We start from the raw sequence: 20216 nt of genomic DNA, 5'->3' as shown, positions 1-20216 counted from the left end.
ACAGACTAGCACCCTATGCTTGTCAATATGATGCAGTGTTGAGTCTCAGATGTGCCAATATTATGCGTGAGTGCATTACATCTCCCACCACACTCAGCAGCCTTTTTTAACTGTGACACCAGTGTCACATATGTCCTAATTCATTTTAGTTAAAGCACTCACAATTACATTTAGAGTTTGTACTTACCACCCTGTATGCCAGTCATGACTCCTGTGTAATCCAAGAGGTCAGCTTCACAGGCCAGCAGATCCTGCCAGCGGTGCTTCTACTGGCACACAGTACAGTCCACTCCAAAGAACAGGAACATCTGTACCGCACAAGTTCCCACCTCATCTTACACACACTGAAATTGTATCCTTGAAGGATACGGCCTCCCCACTCCAACATCACGGGCAGGTAGAATTTTATCATCCAGAGGAAGCCCCCCAATGCCCCCTCGGACATTCTGCCCTCCCTGCCCACACACGGCATCGCCCTGTACACCTGTGAGCCCACAGCCAAAAATTATAACCCTCTAATATATCTCCAGACAAACACCCAACAAATTTGAGCATACGAGACAAAAAAACACACAGAATAAGTGCACAACACTTCACAGACACTATCAACAGGACACAGAACACAGCATCACTCTCAAAATCTCAACACTGCAGCACACACCACAAAACACCTCGAACACTCTCCACAATCACCAGCAATGTGCTCAAAAGAGAAAGTGAAAGTGCAAAGCACTACTCCAGTAGAGAAGAAGCATGCAGACATCACTTTCTTTCTAGATGTGGCACGTTTTTGAGAAAGCTGTAACAATCTGCACGCAAATAGGCTCATGAGTAATATTTTTTATTGTACAATGTGTTGAGCAATGTATTTTTCCATCGGGCGAGTAAAAAAAAATTGCGCTTTCATTGTAGCAGCAAAATCTTCACGCTTACAGCAAATTCTTACACAAATGTACAGTCTTAGAGCTAAATTCATTTCAGACACCTATAACAACATGAAATGCTTGATTAGCACACAAATGACAGCCTAAACATGATTTTTCACAACACATGACACCCAAAATTGCAACTTTCACCCCAGCTGACACCATAATTGCATATTTCACAACAATAAAATCAATCAATCAGTGGAATTGTAAGTGTGCGGTTTATTCGGTATATAAAAAATACCATAAAAGTAGCAATTTTATCAAAAGAGAGGTTACAAGTACAAGCTTTAAGAAGATATAAAAAACAGTTCATCAATCTGAAATCAATGTGATGTAATTTCAATATATAGTTTAAAAAATACACACATCATGTCTGACCTGTCCCGCCCAGTCTAATTCATCTTCGAGCATGGAAACCATTAAAAAAAAAATATGAAAGAATGGCCAACGAGATATCTATGGGCTTCTGCTACCCCTTGTATTCCTTAGTTTAAATGCAGCCCTTAAAAAGTTGGTGATACAAAAGAGAATAAAAGCATCTGGGGCCAGTTTTAAAAATAGTAAGGCCACCCGCGCTGGTTTGAATTTGGCTTTCCTTAAGATGCCCTTCAGGAAAAGACTTCTTGGGTGTGAATAAAATGAGCATAATAAAACGAAAAGAAGGGTGTCCTGTGGAGACCTGTGGTTGCAGCCACAATGCCCCTTCATCTCTGAGGGCGGTGTGAACCCTGCCGACTCTGCTAACACATGATGCAAAATATTTAGCCTAAACTGGGTCATTAGATAGCTGTCATGGGCACTGCTCAAGCAACACAAATATGGTTCAATGCCCTCGGAGGACTTGGCTACTAGGTGTTCTCTCACCGACGGCTTGGTTAGCTCTCTGTCCTCCCGGAGCATTGACGCACCCTTGAAGAACCGGTCCTTAACCAGGGCCTTGTCCTGCATGCTCATTTTGGAGGGATCAGTAAATAGATCTGCACAACCCATTTTATCAAAAGACTCCTTCACATATTTTAGCCAGGGAATTTTTAGCCCGCGGTAAAGGGAAAGACAGTCTTCTATAACCTGCCTGCAAAAAGCTTTCTCCTTATTTGCCCAGATCATTACCCAACAGACTAGGGGTTTGATTGCCATCCTATCAGTGATGTAACAGAAACCCAATTCTACATGGACAGTATGAGCTGGCCTACTCTGAGGGACTTTTAACAGGCCCCGAAAGTACATGTTCTCTTCAGTTTGTAGTCGGTTAGCCTCAATGAATCCCCACACCTCACTTCCATATAGCACTTTAGCACAGCACATGGAGCTATAAAATCTCAAAATCTGCTCTGGGGATCAGCATCCTAGCCTTTGTGCAAAATTCATTATAGACCCGGTGCATCTGGTCATAGCTCAGCATTTATCTTCTAATAAATATTTAAAATTTAGTCAGCCACCAAATAAAATCCCCAGATACGAGAAGGACTGTACCTTTCCTAAGCGATGAGATCCAATTGTGTAATTATAGGATTTATCAGGCTTTTTTCCCACTTCCATTACATAAGATTTTGCAAGATTGGGGGATAAGCCCAGGTTCTCCATAAATGGCACAAAACCGTCTATTAAAAGCTGCAGGCCTTTAGGGGTGCGGGCAAGAAGTACTGCATCGTCTGCGTAAAGAAGAACGGTTATCCCACGGGTGCCTATCCTGGGGGTATCTGCCTATTAAGTGCTTAATGCATGGTCAAGACCGTTTATGTATAGCGCGAAGAAAAAGGGAGCTAGAATGCAACCCTGTCTGACCCCGCTAGAGAACTTAAAGGGTTCAGTTATGTTTCCCTCCTGGCTGTATCTAACCACAGCCGTGGTATTCAAATGCAAGGATTTTAATATGTTAATAAGCCCCGGATCCACACCGTGCCTGGCCATAATTGCCCATAATTTATAATTTCCCGCAATTGACTCTGTCAAAGGCCGCAGTCAGGTTCATAAATGCCAGATACATCGTCCCTGGGCCAACTACTGTGTACTTGGCCGAAGTAAGGTATACATTAAGGCAATTGCTAGTAGTGGATTTCCCAGTCCTGAAGCAAAACTGAACATCAGTTACAACTTGGTGCTCCTCAGCCCAATCAGTCAGCCAACTTAAGACCAAATGCCCTAATATCTTCGCTGAGACATCAATGAGCGAAATTGGGCGGTAACATTGTGGGCTGTCCTTATTACCTTTTTTGAAAATGGGGACGATCGTGGCTGTGGACCAAGATACTGGCATTACTGTGTCTACCCCTGCGTGTATGACCCTAGTCAGGACTTGCACCCAAAGATCCACATTACTTATAAAAAGATCCGGTGGGATCCCATCTGGGCCAGAGGCCTTATTCCTAGTTAAACCTTCTAATCCTGTTCTTACCTCGCCCAGTGAGAATCTTAGCGGGGGTATGTGCAGCTCCCCATACTGCTCCTGCCACTGATCCTTACTTGGATGGTAATTTTAAAGCCATTGAAAGTGCTCATGCCATTGCTCAGGCAGGATGTTATTGCGTAACCCGGGTTTATTAGCATCTTGGAAACAGATTATTCGTGACTTTCCAGAAGGCAGTAGAATCCTTTAATACCACTGACTCTGTCAGGTCTTCCCAAGCTTTTTTTTGTAATTGGCTTTTACGTCCATTGACAGCTAACTTATATTTTTTCTGGCAGAGGGTCACCCGGTCCCTATTTCTTGGCAAGGTCTTTAAAGCACCTTTTAGCTCTCTTAGAGCGTGTGAGCTTTGTGGATCAAACCATCTTGGGTTGTTCATTTTGACCTTATGAGCTGGGGCTCTCAGCAAACTGTCAACTATTTGGGCAACACCATTAAAAGCCACAACTACTTCTACCACTTCCAGTTCTAGGTCTAAGCACCTCTGAATGTCATGTTCACCTTCTTTTAAAAGAGATCTATAAAAGGCCTCACCATTGACCTGTGTCCATCACAGCCTCCTGCCTTGGTCTGTTGCACTAGCCACCCCCCCCACACTCTAAGGGGTTCCTGATGGCGGCATGCACCACCAAGGGATAAGGTGAGAGGGTTATGATCACTAAAGGCGCTGTGATCAATACTGAACCCAGTCACACAATTTCTAAGTGATGCAGAGATAAAAATATAATCGATAAAAGAGGCACATCCTCTGCCCTTAAATGTATGATGAACCATTTTATCCTGCTTAACATCAGTCAGGTCCATCGTGTGTGTTAGCGCATGCGTGTTTAATAGGCCACTGAGTTCCCTTCCCTCCTTTGTGTGTTCCATATAGTGGACCATCCCAGAGCGTGCAGGGCGACCAATCCCCGCATGATACTTTCAAATTTGGGCACAGATGGCAATTAAAATTGCATGCTAAAACCAGCTGAAACGTCATCTGCCCTCACTCCTTTGTGTGGGTGAGTCTAGTATCCAGTTCATGCAGGCTTGCAGAGCCCGGCCCATGTGATGTTTCATTATAAAAATGTTTAAGAAGTAACCTGTAACCTTTATTAAAAAATATAAGCCCCTGCGCAACTTCTGAACCCCAAGCCAGATCTGACCATCTTCCCTGTAGTGTGAGATCTGCGTATATAACCAGCCCTCCTCTTGCTCTCCCTGATGCTGCCTTACATGCTGGGCAAAAGGTTTTATATCCTGCTAGAAAAAAATTAGTTCAGGCATACTAAACTTTATTTTCTACCTTGTTACCAGGGGTACTTCTGTTTATAAGGGGTTAGAAGCAAACTCCCCATTCTATCCTACGGGAACAGGTAGCCTTTCTATAGTGAAAAACAAAATTGGCAGTATTTCACTATCAGGACATGCCACACACATCAGGGTATGCCCTACCTACCCGTTTAGAAACATATGAAAAGGAACACACAGTCAAAGAAACCAAACCAATATGCATTACTACATTCAGCATAGCATCAGACCAAGTCGCTAAATTTATCAAGAAACATTGGCAGATAGTTAACAGTGGTAAACTGAACATACCCACACCAATGTTTTCCCACAGACGAGCCAAGAACCTAAGAGATTTACTAGTACACACCCGCCCTAAACCACATGACAAAAGCAAACAACAGGTTATCAGTACTCTACCCACCGGCCACCACCCATGTGGCAACTGCAGTGTTTGCCACCTTACCAGCACCACGAAAAGAGTGATTTTCAACACAGGCCAAACGTGGGAACTACGCAAATTCACAAATTGTAACACAGCGGGAGTTGTATTCCTCATAACATGCATTTGCAACTTACACTATGTGGGAATGACCACGAGGAAAGTAAGAGCAAGAATTTGCGAACATCGCAGTAATATTCGGTGCCACAGAGCAAGCACTAATATGGCGGCTCATTTCAAAGAGAAACAGCATACCCCAAATGATCTGCGATGGGTAGTGTTTGAACACATGAAACAAGGTGATAATCTCGAACAAGCCCTGCTAGAGAAAGAACAAAGATGGGTGTTCAAACTGCACGCAGATAGTGTAGGACTTAATGAGAATATACTCTGGGGGCAGTTCATGAGATAACACACTACATCCCCCCTACGAACAGATCCCAGAACGGTGTGCATTAAGGACCCTGTATGTGACAAACTATTGTTTATAAATATTGTGGACAATCACCATCGTTTAATGACACAACATCTGTTTAACATAGAATTGTCTACGATTTCCCCTTTTTTCCTTTTCCTTTTCTGACTTTCTATTTTTGACTTTCCCCAGGTAATTGACAGAATTTACCGGCAATAATATAGTGTCTATAACACATGATCCCTACTGATTCAACCTACAGCCAGTAGAACACTATACTAGATGTAAAACTGTCAAATTGACCATGTGATGGGTATTCCTCCATCTACCCAATCCAAAATGGCTGCCGAAACTACATCGAGGAGGAGTGGGTTCGATCCTCGCTTTCAAAAGTAATTAGAATACCGCCCAAAAGAATTTTTTCAAAAACTCCCTTCGTAGTTGACACAATGATTCTAGTGCCGAATTCCACACAATTAACAGGCATCCGTTGAACAAACAACGCGCCACGATCAATAAGTTAAATGGAGACCGCAATGTGCCATCAGGTACAGCCTACGCGCACTGGAGTTTCTAAGCTCCACGTGGCTTGCCGGAATCACAACCGAAAATACTTAAAATGGCCCCGCGATACGGACACACTAAGATGCGGTCGCACCTGAGACTAATAGGTTCAAAAGGACGGAGGGTTGCCGAGCTAAGTAAGTGTACCTCAATCTTCATTACAGACCCTGGCCACCTTTAACATTGGGCAGACACCGGACGGATACGCACCAGCAATGCCCAGTTTTTTTCACATCTAACTCCTTTTTTTCACATGTAACTCCCTTTTTAGGTTTCGCCTATTATCATTTGCTTGCGAATGTAAGAGGCGAGAATTCAAGTGCTCCATCGACTCGTCAAACCACTGCGGTTTTTTCACAGTGCATGTGAGTCACGTGACCACAAAAGCGGGTCACGTGACCACACAAGCACGCGCATCTCCCTAATCCGCCTGCCACACTTCTCCTCCCCTCGCTCGCATTCCCGCCCCCACCACCAGGCTCTCCCGCCCCCATCCGGCTTCCCTCAGCGCATCTCCCTAATCCGCCTGCCACGCGTTTATCTTTAACAATGGCTGAGGCTCCTTTCACTTCTCTGGCTCGGCTTGTTTTTCTTTGGCATTCATCTCCAAGCGCGAGCAAAATGCTTTCACTTTCGCGCTTACTGAAGCTTCCCCAGCCGTCCACTGGTGAAACACTCCTCCGGACGCAGTGCTTCATCTTTTTTTTGCTTCCTTTATTTCATCGGTTGGCAATATGTTTTTTTAAATTATTTGTTTAGAATCCTCGCTCACATTCCCGCCCCCCACCAGGCTCTCCCTCCCCCATCCGGCTTCCCTCCGCGCATCTCCCTAATCCGCCTGCCACGCGTTTATCTTTAACAATGGCTGAGGCTCTTTTCATTTCTCTGGCTCGGCTTGTTTTTCTTTGGCATTCATCTCCAAGCGCGAGCAAAATGCTTTCACTTTCGCGCTTACTGAAGCTTCCCCAGCCGTCCACTGGTGAAACACTCCTCCGGAAACAGTGCTTCATCTTTTTTTTTGCTTCCTTTATTTCATCGGTTGGCAATATGTTTTTTTTTATTATTTTTTTAGAATGCAGCGTGTTTTGTGTGCTTTGAGACGCATTTGCTGCTGCCAGTTTAAAGTTTCATTAAAGCTGCTTCCTCCTGGTCGTGTCTTCATTTTGAGATGGCTGTTGTGCGCTCTCTGCGAGATGCCTCCCATTTACTGTGCTTACTAAAGCTTCCCCAGCCATCCACTGGTGAAACACTCCTCCCGCCCCCAGCCCACCGCCTCCCAGCACAAACACACACAACGCTTTTAGTGCTGTCACTGCGGATTGTTATCCGAGCGGCGCCAGCATGGAGCCGTGTTCTCTGTGACAAATAACTTCCCGCTGTGAGAATACCAGGGTGCTCTCGTGTGTGGCGGGGGGCTTCTGGTAGTGCCACTTCTGCAGCCTAAAGTGACCAGCTTACAGCCTCACCCTGGCTCATTTGAAAGAGGGGGAGGGTATTTCTTCATTACATGGAGGTGGGCCCAGGGGGCACCGCAGTCTGTGAAGGGTTAGCAGAGAGGGGCTGTTTATGTAACACTGAGACATCCTTGGCACACAAATCACAGTAGGGGAGAAATTTTCAAAACTGATAGTGTTTCATTTTTGTACATTTACAGACCTTCGTGCATACATTGCCCTCGGTAAAGGCATATATGGTAGAGAGGAACATAGCGCTAGGCGGAGGAAGGGAGACAACATGCACTCTTGGAGAGAGCTGAAACAACTGAAACAAGCATTAACAAGCACTGGCGTTGCCAATAGGTTTCGCATTTGGAAAGTTGGAGCTATTGGTTTTGTAAATGACATTTTATATTTACATATCGTTATTGGCATTGCCAATAACAATATATAAATATAAAATGTCATTTACAAAACCAATAGCTCCAACTTTCCAAATGCGAAACCTGTTGGTAACGCCAGTGCTTGTTTCACATGTAAAGTAAATACTAAAACGAGCCAGAAAGAAGGCCTAAACCAATTGCCATTGAACATAACGTAGCCCAAACGTGCCTTTGCACAGGTAACAACGTAAGCAAAGTCTAATTAAATGGTTGCACATAACCACTATCAGACACAATGTAGCAGTGCAAATATTTTCATGTTCAATATTCTTGCACGTTACGAGCATAATCGCAGCCCTCCGGCATTGCTACCAAAGTTCTAATTTTCTGACATCTGAACCAGTCGGGACATCTATGGCTGTTAAAGGAATATCGTAATTTTAAATGGACTCTGAGCACAATCATGACCCTTTTTTTCGACGTTATAAACACCACACATTCAGGCAGAGGTATTACGAGAAGTTTTTTATGAATATAAAACCCTTTTTTACACGACCACAAGCAGCCTTAGAAAGTCTAATCGATGTTTATCCATTTATAATGAATTCTCATTACACGTCTTGCATACTATTGTTTTCTGACGCTACAGAGTCTACAGGCCCCTCTACCCAGGCGAACCATGGGGCATATTACTGCCAATGACTAAGTACGTTATTTCTCTGTCCATACATAGGCCGGGACGATGTTATACATTACCCAATTTGGGAAAACCTGCTATTATTTTTCCACAGGCTAGGTTCTCACGATTATGGGTTATAGTGCTAAACATGTCCTACCTTTCACATACACTGCTCCTTGCCCATATGGTACCTCTGACATACCTTAGGGGTGACTCAAATGTAAGAAAAGGGAAGCTTTGGACCTGGCAAGTGGGTGCACTTGCCAAGTCAACATGGTAGTACCAGACTGCGCACAGGCTCTGAAATGGCAGGCCTGAGTTACATTTACAGGCTGCTTATGTCGGTGGCACAATTAGTGCTACAAGCCCACTAGCAGCATTTGATTCACAGGCCCTAGGCACACACAGTGCACTGTGCTAGGGACTGATTAGTAAATCAAATATGCCCATCATGGAATCACCAATTCATGACAAAGTGAGCACTTGCACTTTGGCACTGAACAGCAGTGGCAAAGAACCCAAAGCATCTAGACCAGTAAAACGAAATCCAACACACAGCAAATAACAGGAGGCAAAAGGCAAAAATACAAGGGAAACCCACACCAATGAGGCCAGGTCTAACACATGTCACCTCCGGCTGAAATGTGAGGAGAACTACCCTCCCTCTTGGGACTTCTCTTAACTAAGGCAGAAAATTCTGGACAGACCATCAGCGTTGGTGTGTTCTGTATCCAGGCTATGTTCCAACGTGAAGACCATCCCTGTAGCGAAATGGACCACCTCAACAACTTTGGGTTCTCACCCCTCATTTGCATCAGCCATCTTTCTGGCCTGTGGTTGGCCTGAACCCGGAAGTGAGTCTCAAACAAGTAAGGCCTTGGCTTCTTCAGGACCCAGACCACAGCAAAAGCCTCATGCTCAATCGCACTACACCTTGGTTCCTGTGGTCCCTGAAGTAACGGGTTGTTGTAGGCCCATATCATTTAGCTGTGAGAGCACAGCCACCACACCATGCTCTGAAGCATCTGTCTGGCAAATATTCCTGTGAGAAGTTGGGTGCCTTGAGCATGGGCGCCATGCACATGGCAGTTTTCAGGGCATCAAAAGCTTGTTGGCAGGCCGTCAGTGCAGTTCACCTTCCTGGGCTGCTTCTTGGAAGTCAACTCCGTCAAGGGGGCAACAATAGAGCCTTACCCCTTTACAAATCTCCTGTAATACCCAGTGGGTCCTAAGAAGGCTCTCACCTCTGTCTGGGTCTAGGGGGGTTCCCAACCAGAATGGTATTAATCTTGGGCTGTAGGGGTGCCACCTGGATGCTCCCTACCTGGTGTTCCAAGTACAATACGGAACCCTGCCTGATTTGGCACTTGCTTTCCTTGATTGTGATGCCTGCCCTCTGGAGAGCCTTCAATACTTCACAGAGGTGTTGCACATGTTCCTCCCAAGTGGCACCGAACACAGCAATGTCATCCAGGTAGGCGGCACTGAAATCCTCCAGTTCAGCCAATACCTGGTTGACCAACCTCTGAAAGATGACAGTGGCATTCTTCAACCCAAAGGGCATCACCGAGAATTGGTAGCGCCCCTCTGGGGTTGAAAATGCTAACCTCAACTTGGCCCCATCAGTAAAGGCAATCTGCCAGTACCCAGATGTTAAGTCAAATGTACTGAGGTACTTGGCAGCTCCAAACCGATCTATGAGCTCATCAGCTCTGGGGATGGGGTGTGCATCAGTCCTGGTGACTGAATTAAGTCCTCGGTAGTCCACACAGAACCGGTGTTTTGGCTCGGCACCATGTACGGCAGCCAACACCACAGGGCTGGCCCAAGGACTGTTTGAGGGTTCAATCCCCCCTGGTGCTAACATCTTGGGGACCTCCTCCTTGATGCAAGCTTTGACCCTGTCAGTCACTCTGTACATTTTGTGCTTCACAGGAAGACTGTTCCTAGTGTCAACATCATTGACACACCACTGAGTGACACCAGGGGTCAGGGAGAACAGAGTAGCAAACTGTCCCAACTGTTGTTGGCAGCCACTCTGCTGTTCAGGAGTCAGGGCAGGGGAGAGGGTTATACCGTCCACTGACCCATCATGTTCCTTAGCAGACAGGAGGTCAGAAAGAGGCTCAGTCTCCTCTCCTATTGCAGCATCTGCCACCCATGGCATATCCACTTTGGACCTCTCCAAGTGGGGCGTAAGGCGGTTCACATGCAGGATCTGCAAAGGGTTCCGTGGAGACTGCAAGTCCACCAGATAGGTGACTTTACTCTTGCGCTCTGACACCTCAAATGACCCAGTCCACTTATCCTGGAGAGCACACGCCTCCAATGGGGCCCTGGCCCACACTTTCTGACCAGGCTGAAATTCAATCAGAGTGGCATTCTGATTTTACCACAGTTTCATCTCTTCCTGGCTGTCTTCCAGACTCACCTGAGCCAGATCCCTGAAGCACTTAGTCTGGTTCCTGAAGGCCAGCATGTAGCTATGTATATCCTGGGGAGGTTTAATGGGAGCTTTCTCCCAGCCTTCTTTGACCAGACCTGGTATCCTCTTACAGGATGCTCAGACAGGAGTTTAAAGGGACTGAACCCTAAGGGCTTCTGCTGTACCTCTCTGTAAGCAAAGAAAAGGCATAGCAAGAGGACGTCCCACTTATATCTTATGGGTTCACCAAGACCAATAATCATGCCCTTCAAGGTCTTATTGAATCTCTCAACCAGCCCATTACCTTGAGGGTGGTAAGGAGTGGTGAACTTGTCGGTACCACCGCACATCTGCCACAGGGACCTCATATACTTGGATATGAAGCAGGTTCCCCAGTCATACACCACCTCTCTGGGGAACCCCACGTGGGAGAAGAACCCCATCAATGCACGGTCCACCATGGGGGCATCACAGTCTGAAGAGAGATGGGTTCTGGGTACCGGATGGCATGGTCCACCAAGGAAAGGATGAAACTGTTGCCCATGGCTGTCTTGGGATCTGAGGACCCACAATGTCAATACCCACCCTCTCAAAGGGGGGGTGCTGACTACAGGGAAAGGTTGAAGAGGAGCCTTACACTTTTTCCCACTCTTGCCACTTGCCTGGCAAGTCTTGCAAGACCAACAATGTGTGTCAGAGTGCTTGCACACTTGGGGCCAATAAAAGTGCATGACAAGCCTTTCAAAGATCGTGTCTTGCCCCAAATGCCCTGCCAACAGCACATCATGAGCCAGACCCAGTAGGAAGGCTCTGAAGCGCTGGGGTATTACCAGCACACGGGCTGACCCAGGCTCAGCAACCTTAGGCCCACTATACAGGAGAGCATTCTCCCAGTAAATCCAATATGATCTAGACTAATCACCTGCTGCCCGGTTTGCAGCCTACTGCCGCAAACCAACAAGAGAAGGGCAGGTCTGCTGCTCCTGGCAGAATGCCTGCCTGGAGAGGCCCCCTTCCTGCTGCCAATGGTTCAGCTCAGGCAGATCTCCCAGTTTGACCATTTGCTCGCCTGTAAGCTCTAGGTCATCCCCCTCACGGTTCACCTCCTCCTGCACCGTGGGAACTTCGGGGGCTGATTTCCCATGCCCTCTGCCACTTCTCTTTCTGGCAAGCACTCAGCCACTGTTTCAGGCTCCAGGTCCTCTTGATTGCCCCTACCGGTTGCCATAGACCAAGTGGTCACACACGCCCACTCAGGCAACCCACCATCTCCAAATGAGACTTACGTTCCACCTTTTCCAGAGGGGAGCTCTCCAAATCATTGCCTAGCAGGCAGTCAACAGGCACCACTGGCCTCACAGCTTCTCTCAAGGTACCTGAGCCCCCCCCCCCCACTCAAAGGAAACCTGTGCCACTTTGGAGAGGCACTCTACTGGGTCGAACTTGTTGGGACCACCTGCTCCTCACTGGCTCCAGTGTCTCTCAGAGCTTCCACACTTTGGCCATTGATGGTCACCCACTCCCTGTATGTTTTAGTGTTATCAGGCAGATGAGCTCTTGGGACCATCTCACTGTCTCCTAAAGAGACCAGGGTCATCTCTTCTGACCCCCACCCCTCCTGGGAACCCAACTCCTCCCCCAAGGCTACACTAGACAACTCACGGTGCAGAGCACCTGTGGGTGCAGTAGTGGCTTTCTTGGGAAATTTAGTATCCCCTATGAAGTGTCCCACCTGACCACAAGAACAACATGGGCTGGGATCCTTCCAGGCAGGCTTACCTCCTGGGACCCATATTTTCTTCTCACTGGGAGGCTGGTAACCTTTCTCTTGGTTCCCTTGGGAATTACCTTGGGAATTACTTTGGGGCCCTTTTGGAACTCCTTCAGTCTACTCTTGTCCCCCACTCTTCTGCCTGGGACCCTGCCCACCTTTGGTGAAGTCTCCCACATGACCTTTGTGGAACTGGGCACTGACCCATCAGTCCGCCTCCACAGCAAGTTTCCTGGAGTCAGTTGGCTTACTGTCATAACCACCGCTTTGCCACCTTAAAAGAAAATTGAACGGTTTAGTGTGATTTGTTCATGTCAATATGTTGTATATATATGTGTTTTTCTATGCATGATTTTGAACTAAAATAACTTGGATGATGAGCTAAAAACAAAAAAGAAAAATGTTTATGAAAGAAACTTCAAACAAAATATCAGTATGAAATAAAAATGTTTTCTATATACAAAAAACTTTGATTCCATATATGTAATTTATAGTCGCAAGTTTGTTTTGTTTTACCTTCAGAGGAGAGAGTTGGCAGTTATTAATTGAGTGTTTGCTACAGTTCTTAACTTTTTCAATGATGTCCGTTGGCTTACTGTCAATCAAATGCTGATGTAGCTCTGGAAAACAACTACCAGAAAAGTGATCCCATGCAATCAAATCATAGAGCCCCCGAAAATCATTCACCTGGGTACCCTTCACCCATCTATCCAGTGCTCTGAAAAAAAAGAGATATACTCCACCTAAGTGCTTGACTCCAGCTTCTTACAATCCCTCAACCTCTGCCTGTATAGCTCTGGGGTCAAACCATACCTCCTTATTAAGGCTTCCTTCATGGGAGCATAACACAGCTGATCCTCAGTGGGCAAGGCTGACAATGTGTTCCTACCTTCAGAGACAAAGCGGCTCTACAATCCCGCTCCTCAGTCTTTCTCAGGGACCATGTTGGACCTCATCACTACCTAATAGGCCTTAAACCACTGTCCAATGTCCTCACTCTTCACAAAGTCCTTAATTACCTCCTTGTAGATGTACACCCTCCCTTCTTCAGGCACTGACGGTGCGCTGCCACCATGGGGATTGGACTCTATACATTTTGCTTTCAGATCCAGCTCCCTCAAACCTTCCTGATGCCCTATAAGCATCTTCTTTTCCTCCATGGCCAATCTTTGTTTTAATAACTCCAATTTCTTATTCCCCATGTCACTCTCCTACCCCAGACTGAGCTTAACAAGCTCCCTCTCTCATGCATTCTATTTCTTTCTCTGTCCTCCAACCCCTCTGGAAACAGACCTCTTGAAAAAACACTGCTGTCATTCTTGGAAGGTACCCTCCTCCCTGGCAGATTCAACAGACCCTCCTGCTGTCCATCCAAATTCTCTGCCTCTACCAGAGGCTCCTCATCCTGCCCTCTGGCATTTCCAGTTTCCAACCAGGCCCTCAGCGCCTTTTGGTATTCATCCTTTCTGGGGAGGCTTTCACAGAGATTTTAAATTTCTTGCAGCTGGCATTAAGTAGGTTTCTACACTATATTCTTCAAATTCAATATCAACGTGAAATGGATACTGGCTTGGTCATGATAAAAAAATGGGCAGTTCTTCAGTTGCAGAAGATTTAAAAGGAAAAGTTCAGTAATAGTATGTGGTTGCGTAATGGTTTACATCGCATGTGATTAAAACGTGGTCATTACAATGACCGCGTTGTTAAATCACAGTACCATTACAACGCAAGCCGTTACAACTTGCTCTAGGGGGCACGCTAGACTTCAGAAAAGTATAATTTGCTATTCCAACTCCAGTGTGTGCAACAGTAGGGAAGGTGTTGGAGTAGGAAATTATACTATTCCTTAGTTTAGAGCGGCCCCTAGAGCCAGCTGTAATTGCAAAGGTAGACTTGCGTTGTAATAGTACTGCGATGTAAGAATGTGGTCGGTAGAAACAACCGTGTTGTAATTGCATGTGTTGTAACACATGCGATGTGATGGCTGTTTCCCATTCAGCCCAGCCCTGACTCATCAGGCTCTCTGAAGCCACTGCTCCTTCCCAGCCCCAGTCATCCAAAGCCAGACATGCAATAAACAAACTAGTAGAGGTACACTGGATGGCTTAACAAGAAAATACCTATGTTCTAAAAGTGGTAGTTTCACATTCAGAATGTAAGAATCACCCTCATTAAAAGATGCATTTTAACCTTCTGAGTTTAGGCAAACTAAGCTTTATTTTCCTACCTTGTTCCGAGGGGCAGTTGTGTTTATATGGTGTTATAAGCAAAATCCCCATTCTATCCTATAGGAACAGGTAGCCTTGCAATAGTGAAGAAAGAAATTGGCAGTATTTCACTATCAGGACTAGAGACACACATCAGGGCATGTCCTACCTTTTACATACTCTGCACCCTGCCCATAAGGTACCTTGGTCCTACCTTAGGGATGACTTACATGTAAGAAAAGGGAAGGTTAGGTCCTGGCAAGTGGGTGCACTTGCCAAGTTGACATGGAAGTACCAGACAGTAAACAGGCTCTGCCATTGCAGGCCTGAGTTACATTTACAGGCTGCTTATGTAGGTGGCACAATTAGTGCTGCAGACCCACTAGCAGCATTTGATTTACAGGCCCTGGGCACACACAGTGCACTGTACTATGTCCCGACTAGTAAATCAATTGTGCCAATCATGAAATTACCAATTCATGACAACAATTGACAAAGGGAGCACTTGCCTTTGCACTTGAACAACAGTGGCAAAGTGACCACAGCATCTAATCCAGCAAGTGCAACACAAGGCAAATAACAGGCGGCAAAAGGCAAAAATACAGGCAAAATCCAAGCCATTGCTGCCAGGTGTAACAGTATGCAATTGAAACGATGAAGCATAAACAAAACGATTAATTCAAAAAGCAGGATACAGAGGCTCAGAAAGCATGAGTCAAGATTTCCCTGCAATGAGGGCTGATGAATGAAAAGCATTATTTAATACCTACACCAACACTAAAGTGATATCTCTACTTAAGTATCCCCAGAAAGAAGGAAAAAATGTGCCACCATGTGGATTCTTCCTAAGAAGTCTCTCCACCATCAATGGGTCATGTAGCATAAAGCTACTAAAACAGAGCTTATTCTCAGATGCTCTCTCTTCAAAGGCAGAAAAAGAAAACGTGGTTACTTTCCCTACTCCCATCACTACATTATTCATGGACAACCTTCCCAAGATTAATTGCGGATCACGTCATCTGCTCTGGGTACAACCTTGAAGGTAGTTTTCAATGGAACAACAGTGTTTTTATTCTAGCAACATTTTGTCCTTGGTTCCCAGACCTTCTCCTGTGTGAAGCACAACGACCTTCCTTTATCGACTCCCACGCAATGAAACTTCTTCTTCTTCCATGACTGAGTAGTAAAACAAAGATATTATTTTAGCTAAAAAGAACGCTTCTTTAACCTGCAACACCAACGTGAAAAATAACAAACTCCACAATGCACATGAAATTCAAACTGTTAATTCCAAAGTGAGAGTTTTCATTGAACTGCATTTCAGACCTATCAAGTTCAGCTAACATAAAAAAGCATCACATAAGCTTTATGAATTTTGACATTTTCAAATAATAAACATTTTTAATACATAATTAATGAAAAAATTTAGTATATGAATAATCAGCAATTTCACAACACAAGTTCTTCACGTTAATGTTCTCTGATAGTTACATTTACTTTCCACATACATTTTCTATGTTACCTTTCAATAGCCTAAACACATAAGATTTCAAGTTAATACATTTCACAGTTCTAACAGTTCAAGTTAGTACAACAAAGGATTATATGCGGCTGCGCTCTATATGTGAGATTATAATGCACCCCTACAAATACAATTTGATTTCCACTACATCAGGCCCCTATCTATCAATACTGTTTTGTTATTTTCTGAGAATTGAAGGGTCCAGTTGTAGTTAGTCTTCTTTGTCATCATTCTCCTATGGTTACAGAACTGTCATGTAAGAGTATTCTATGGAGCTTTGTATCTGTCAGTTTCCTGGGAGCTGTTGGTGCTAATGGACATTAAACTACAGTTGACCTACCAATTCAGTGTGAGAAGAGTTACTTCAAATTGGCGACGAGGACTGACCATTAGCGCCATTTACCCATGTGTGCTGCTGCCTATACATCGTGGAAAAATCATTTGGATGCCAATTGATCATTTTATTGCTGTTTGATCGATTGTTTGAACGAAACACATCATGAAGTGGATTGAAGGCAATAATTTACTGCAGCACGTTACTGGAACAAGTAAGGAAGTATGGTATTCTACGCAATAGCGAGAAATTTGAAGATCCAGTAAGAAAGTAAAGAGGATCTCTTTGTATGACTGTTAGTAAGCTTTCATCTTTTTAAGGAAGTATAGTGTGAATATTGCGACAGTTTGGCATGGCCATTGTGGAACGAGTTGTCGACTGAAAATGTGTTTTCTGTGAGTATCAAACGATTTAAAGGTTGACTCACTGTTGAAAGGCTTTGTGACATCTTCAGGGCCCAACGGTTTCAAGCGAAATGCACTCTCTGGATTACCAAGCTGAAATGATGACGTATTGGAACTGACAAGAGTATTGGCGATTGCTTATGTCGTCAGCTGTTCCGCATTCTTCAGTGTCGAACGTGGAAAATAGAGCGTATTATGAGGAAAGTGATCGCGACGCTCAGCACGTCATTACGCAGCCAGGAAGTAACCAGGAAGTGAAGGTCGTTGTTGTGGTGCGCATACGTGTGCGCATTCTTTTCACTTACGCTGCTAATTAATACGCGGGCGCATTCTCTGTCAGACGGATATCGCATCTAATAGGTGATTCTCTTCCAGTGTTAACGGATCGTGTGTGGTTTTAGGCAACGGTGTTAAAGAACAAAGCTCACTGTTTACATCTTCAAGGTATTTTCACGTTCTCGATTGGTACAAAAACTGGGAAAATAACATTTTGTTTAAGTCAAACCACGGAGGGGTTTGAAAGCAGATTCAGCGATATTCAGACGATTTTTCAAGCAAATGTACTTTTGGAGACTATAAATAACTGTATTATACAACGGAAGGATCAACAGTACAACCGAAAGGTTCTACAAGCAAATGTGCTGTTATTTTAAGCAATTTTTGTTTTACAGGTGTATGTTAAAATCGTGTGAATTATCACAAGCTAAAACTTTTATTTTCTTCTTAGTGAAAAGGTTATTTACACATATTTATTGGTTACAATTGGCTGTTAACATGCAGAATGTACAAGCACCTCCTCCATTTTTACAGCTCCCAGGGGATCCACCGGTGGTGTGGAAAGTGTGGTTTTGGGCATTTGGGAAATATTTAGGTGCAATTGGTGGTAGTAGGTTTAGTGCACAGAGGAAAAAATGTATTTTGGAACATAATTTGGGATTTGAGGGTCAGGCAGTTTTGGAACATCTTCCACCCATAGTGGTAGGTGAGGGAGAGGATGAGTTGGATGACTTTCAAAAAGTGGTTTTAAGTTTACAGAAACAATTTGATATTGAAAAGAGTTTGGTGGTAGCGAGGCATACATTTTTCACCAGGGAACAAGAGAAAGAAGAGAGTATAATTGCTTATGTCGCAGCCTTGCGAATTCTGGCATCAGAGTGCAAATTTGAACAATTTACTTCTCAATTAATACGAGACCAGATAGTTGTTCATACAAACTGTGGTAAGGTGCAAGAGAAATTACTCACTCTAAAAAATCCTTCTCTGGATGAAACAATTTCTATTGTTAAGAGTATTGAGTTATCACAAAAATCTAAAAGGGAGTTAAAACCAGAGAAAAATGTAGTGAATATTGTGAGAGAGAAAAAGATGAAAAAAATGTAAAGTCTGTAAGCCAAAACAAACCTCAAACTGTCAAGTCAAGAGTCCAAAATTTGTACCTAATAAGTATGAAAAGAAGAATTTTTCTTCAAGAAACTCATGCAAAAAATGTGGGTTTGCGGCTCACTTTGCTAATGTTTGTCCAGCAAAAAATGTTATTTGCCACAAATGTGGAAAACAAGGTCATTTTGCCAGGGTGTGTAATTTTAAAAACAGTGTAAGTGTTGTGTGTGATGAGCAAAGTGAGAGTGTAACAGATATTGTTAGTTCCTTATCAGATTTAATTGTTGTAGCGAAGGATGATACAGAGGACTGTGTTGATCCTATTGCACAGTTCATTGTTGATGGTAAGCCTTTGGATTTATTAGTTGATTCTGGGGCACGCATCACAATGATTACAGACGAGTTATTTGAAAAAACCTAGGTCAATAAATCACTCAATCCACCTGACAGGTGCCCTGTTTCTTATGAGGGTAGGAGAATTGAGTTATCAGGAGTTTTTGAAACTTCTATAGTATTTAAGAATAAAAAGATTCATGGCAAAGTGTATGTAGCGAAAAAAGGTTTAAACATTTTAGGGTGGTACCACCAGGGGTTGTTTGGGATAACTTTAAGACCAGGTACAAAAGAGCAAGTATCAATAGCGGAAGAATTGAAAGGGGAAAGTTCATTAAAACCATGGTTTACGAAGTTTCCGAAAAATGTTGGTAATGAGTTAGGGTGCATTGTTGGATTTAGACATTTGATCAAGGTTAAGGGAAATGCAGTGCCTGTTAAGTATAAATTACGTAATGTACCATTTAGTGTGAGAGAAGATTTGGCAAATGAACTAAAAAAAATATGTGTGTCAGGGGTGATTGAACCTATTGAATCATCTTTGTGGTTGTCCCCCTTGGTCATCACACGAAAACAGAATGGTTCCCTCAGGGTGTACATTGACCTTCGCAGTCTTAATGATGAGAAATGGGTGGATTCACATCCTATTCCTCGGATTGATGATATAGTATAAAAATTTGCTGGTGCCAAGGTATTCTCAAAGATTGATTTGGCATCAGCATATCATCAAATTGAATTGGATCCAGCATGCAAACATGTCACTGCGTTTGTTTCACCAATAGGCACTTTTCAGTTTAGAAGGATGCCATTCGGACTTGCTTCTGCTGCGTCTGTATTCCAGCACGTGATGGAAGCAGTTTTAGAAGGTGTTGAAAATACAGTTGTTTACCAGGATGATATTCTGGTAGCAGGTGACAATGAAGATGTGCATGATCGTAATTTGTCACTGGTTTTAGAAAGGTTGGAGAGAAATGGTATTGTGGCAAATAAACAGAAATGCATCTTTGGTGTACAGTTCATTGAGTACTTAGGACACCAAATCACAGGTGAAGGTATTATACCTAGGGAGGGTTTGGTTAAAGCGATTGTTGATGACCCAAGTCCAACATCTAAGGATATGGTTTCATCATTTCTTGGTATGTGCGAATTTTATTCAAAATTCATTCAGAATTTTTCACTGAAAACAGAAAACATGAGACAATTAATTAAAAAAAGAGCAATTTTTAAATGGGATGAGGTTTGTGAAAAAGAATTTGTTGATTTAAAGAAAGACTTAGGAAGTTGTAAAATGCTTACACCTTTTGATCCCAATTTGA

This window comes from Lissotriton vulgaris, chromosome 6, assembly GCF_964263255.1.
Source record: "Lissotriton vulgaris chromosome 6, aLisVul1.2, whole genome shotgun sequence".
Classification (NCBI taxonomy): domain Eukaryota; kingdom Metazoa; phylum Chordata; class Amphibia; order Caudata; family Salamandridae; genus Lissotriton; species Lissotriton vulgaris.
Note: the sequence above shows the minus strand (reverse complement) of the source record.